Source organism: Miscanthus floridulus, chromosome 16 (assembly GCF_019320115.1).
Source record: "Miscanthus floridulus cultivar M001 chromosome 16, ASM1932011v1, whole genome shotgun sequence".
NCBI lineage: Eukaryota > Viridiplantae > Streptophyta > Magnoliopsida > Poales > Poaceae > Miscanthus > Miscanthus floridulus.
In genome coordinates this window covers 69511243-69515679 of record NC_089595.1, presented here as the reverse complement: position 1 = coordinate 69515679, position 4437 = coordinate 69511243, and positions in this window count along the sequence as shown.

The window sequence follows — 4437 nt, the reverse complement described above, 5'->3', positions numbered from 1 at the left end:
CAGTACTTAGTTGTAAGGTTTGAAACAACTGTTTTGTAAACTAAGTTATTGTAAGACTTCCGCTATTTCACTCTGATGTATATTAATGAATAAACTGTTGTAATACTACAATGACTCTGTAATGGATCCTGCTCGGAAAAATCGTGGATGATTCGGGGTTCCCGAGGACACCCGACAGTCTTCTTAAGTTACCGGGAACATATGCATAGTCGTCAGAGGTCATTGGACAGTGACAGGTGCATGTGGGCCCTATAATTTAGGAGGTTCTGCCACAGAATGGTATCAGAGCGACCATTACAAAGTTTTTGTAGTATTGTTTTACAAAAACTTCAAAATGATTTGGGGCAAATAAATTTAACCTGTTAATTTGGTCCAAATTGCTTCCGACTTATCTTAATTCATTCTCGCCATTCCTTATTTGATTAAAAAGGCTTTGTATGGTGGAGTAGTAATCTTATTATGCCCTATATAACAAGAACTATTGTTTATGTACCATAGGAGCTTTGATGTTTAAGTTTCGTACGGACGATTCATGCATCATAATTAATCCACTTGTTACTTACTTTCCCTCTTAGTCTGGGTTGAGTAGTGTAATCCATCCTTGCTGCTCTTTAGACTTTTATCAGATTGTCTTACTATTTATTAAATCTTGCTTTCTACAGTATGGCTCGTACCAAGGTAACGCCCCATAAGTCCGTTGGACCCAAAGGAGTTCCTCATCACCAGCTTGCCCCTAGAAGTGATGGTGCTAGCAGTAGCAGCTTTAGGCCTGATCCCTAGGCTGAGGATACTAGAGGCTTTCAGCAGAATTAGCACAGGCTACTAGAGATAGGGCCTTGGATGCCATCCAGGTGGGCAAGTTACAGGATCAATTGAGGTGTCTCACCACCGCTCATAAGAACTATGAGCAGTATGTTAGTTCAGTATGGTGGAAGGAAGAAATGAGGCTTGGCATAGAGAAGATGTAGCTAGAGCCCGAGCTCATGAGTTAGAGTTCTATGTAGAAGACTTAGAAGAATATTATACCAATCTGCATGAAGAAGTCCATAGGCTGAATAATCTCCTGAATCCAAATCATGAGCCTCAGGCAGATGCAATGGACCCAGGTGTCATCATAGCAGATGATGATGAACTGGAAGAGGAAGAAGAAGAAGATCCAGAAGTAGTGATGGTCAATGAAAGTGATAATGAAGGCAGAAATGTTTCTAGAATGGATACCGATCACGAGGTTTGAGGTGATCGAGGAGAAGAGTAGAGTTGTAATATAGTGAGTTCTAGTCTAGTTGGGTAGTCTTGCTTAAGTGCAGACTTGTGTATAAATAAGTGAACCCAATGTAATGTGTTTGTAGTAAGCTCTTTTAATAGTTCAATAAATGCTTGTGAGTAAAGTTTGGTTTGTCATGAACAGATGCGTCGTACTCGGGGTTCGAATATTCCTGGTTCTTCGCAAGACGAGGATGGTATTCCTGATCCCCCACCAGTTCCACCAAATTTGGCTGATGCTATCGCGGCACTGGTCAATGTGACAGTAGATAATGCTCGGTTGCTTCGGAGTTAGCTCAAAGCAATCAAAATATGATGCAAGGGAACCGTGGTCGTAATCATCAAAGGCAAGAAGCTACATATGTCGACTTCATGGATACACGACCACCAGTATTTACCAAGGCTGACGAACCACTTGAAGCTGATGATTGGCTTCGTACCATGGAGCAGAAGTTTGACCTCATTCCATGCACTGAGTTTCAGAAGCCTGTTTTTGCTGCCCAACAGCTTAGAGGTGCAGCAGGTGCTTGGTGGGCGAACCTTGTGGCTATGCAACCAGCCGGTATTCAGTTAACTTGGGCCTGAGTTCTGCACTGCTTTCAGTGCCCATTATATTCTGGAGGGAGTTATGGCCATGAAGCTTGATGAGTTTCTTGCTTTGAAGCAAGGTGATCAAACAGTCATGCAGTATGTGGGCAAGTTCAATCACCTTTCACAGTACGCACCTGAGCATGTTAACACAGATGCCAAGAAGAAGAAGTGGTTCATGCGTGGCCTTAATACCAAACTTCAGACCATGATGACTACCTGCACCAATGTCACGTATCATGAGGCGGTTAACATTGCTATTGCTTCAGAGGAGAAATATCGGCAGCATAAGGAAATTAAGAAGAAAAGAGTGTGCCATCTAGGTCTTTCGGTGGCAATCAAAAGAGACAGAAGATAATTTATCATCCTAGTGAATCACTACCGTCCTCCTTATCGTCCGCTGTAGTTCCAAGCCGGTCAACGACCAAATGTCCATCCTGCCATGACTTATCCAAACTCACAACAGTCAAATGTTCCTAGTGTTCGTGCTCCAACACCCCAAGGCCACAATTACCCATGTTTCAATTGTGGGAAGTCAGGTCATTTCTCTAGGGAATGTCCGTATCCTAAGCAGTATAATCCAAATTTTCAGAAGGCTCCTGGAAATCAACAACAGGGTCAAGCTCAGGACAAGAACAATAACCAAAATGCTCAGAAGGGCAAAAATGAAAAGAAGACGGGGCGGGTTTTCTATATTCAAGCTGGGGAGATTCCAGAAGGGGAACCCGTGATGCTGGGTATGTTTCCTGTCGCCGATCATCCTGCAGTTATGCTTTTTGATTCTGGTGCATCTCATACATTCATCAATAGAACCTTTGTCATAAAGCATGAAATTCCAATTGGGGAAACAAAGGAAAATTTCTTATATACAGTCGCCCAGGGGACGTCTGTGTACTAAGGAAATGGTGTACCAGGTACCCATAAACCTGGGTGGGCACATTTTTCCCACCACCATGATTATTCTAAAAGATCAGGATATAGATGTGATCTTGGGAATGAACTAGATGTATCAGCATAAAGCTAGTTATAGATACTTTGAATAGGACAATAAGGTTGAGTTTGCTAGATAGTAATTCTCAGCTTCTTATCCAACTTCCAATCTTAAAGAGATCAGTGGAAAAAGTTTGTGCAACTTCTGTCAAGGAGATTAGAGATATCCCTGTAGTTTGTGAATTCCTAGATGTTTTTCCTGAAGATTTACCTGGTCTACCACCTGATAGGGATGTTCAGTTTGGAATAGATCTAAAACCTAGAACAGCTCCGATCTCTCGGAGAGCTTATAGGATGCCTCCCAAGGAATTAGCCGAGTTGAAGACTCAATTGCAAGAGTTGATTGATAAAGGGTTTATCCAACCTAGTTCATCACCTTGGGGATGTCCTGCAATTTTTGTGAAAAAGAAAGATGAGACCCTGAGATTGTGTGTTGACTATCGTCCATTGAATGAAGTGACAATTAAAAATAAATATCCCTTACCTCGGATAGATTTACTTTTTGATCAACTGGCTGGAGCCAAGGTTTTCTCCAAGATTGATTTGAGGTCAGGTTACCATCAAATCAAAATTAAGCCTGAAGATATTCCCAAAACGGCATTTACCACCAGATATGGATTATATGAATACCTGGTAATGTCTTTTGGTTTGACGAATGCCCCAGCTCATTTCATGTATCTGATGAATTCAGTGTTCATGCCTGAGCTAGACAAGTTTGTAGTGGTGTTTATTGATGACATCTTAGTATATTCCAAGAACAAGAAAGAACATGCGGAACATCTCAGAGTTGTTCTGACCCGCCTAAGAGAACATCAGTTATATGCCAAGTTCAGTAAGTGTGACTTTTGGCTAAAGGAAGTACAGTTTTTAGGACATGTCTTGTCAGCTGAAGGAGTTGCAGTAGATCCAAGCAAAGTTAAGGATGTACTAGATTGGAAACCACCAACCACTGTTCATCAGGTTCGGAGTTTTCTGGGAATGGCGGGTTATTACCGTCGTTTTATTCTAGATTTCTCTAGAATATCCAAGTCCATCATGGGATTGTTGAAGAACCAAGCCAAGTTTGTCTGGTCACCTGAATGTGAAGAAGCTTTCTAGACTTTGAAGAGATTATTAACCACTACACTAGTGTTAGCACAGCCAGATATCGAGAAGTCGTTTGACGTTTATTATGATGCTTCGGGTATTGGTATTGGGTGTGTATTGATGCAAGAAGGCCGAGTCATTGCCTATGCTTCCAGACAACTTAAGCAACATGAAGAACATTATCCAACTCATGATCTGGAGTTAGCAGCAGTTGTCCATGCTTTGAAGATTTGGCGGCATTACCTGCTTGGTAATACTTGCCATATTTATACAGATCACAAGAGTTTAAAGTATATCTTTACTCAATCGGAATTGAATATGCGGCAAAGAAGATGGTTAGAATTGATTAAAGATTATGACTTGGAGGTGCATTACCATCCTAGTAAGGCAAATGTGGTTGCAGATGCACTCAGTCAGTAAGAGTCATTGCAATTGCCTGACAGTAAAAACAATGGATCTGACTTTATGTCAAGAGATGGAGAAGTTGAATATGGAGATAATTCAACAAGG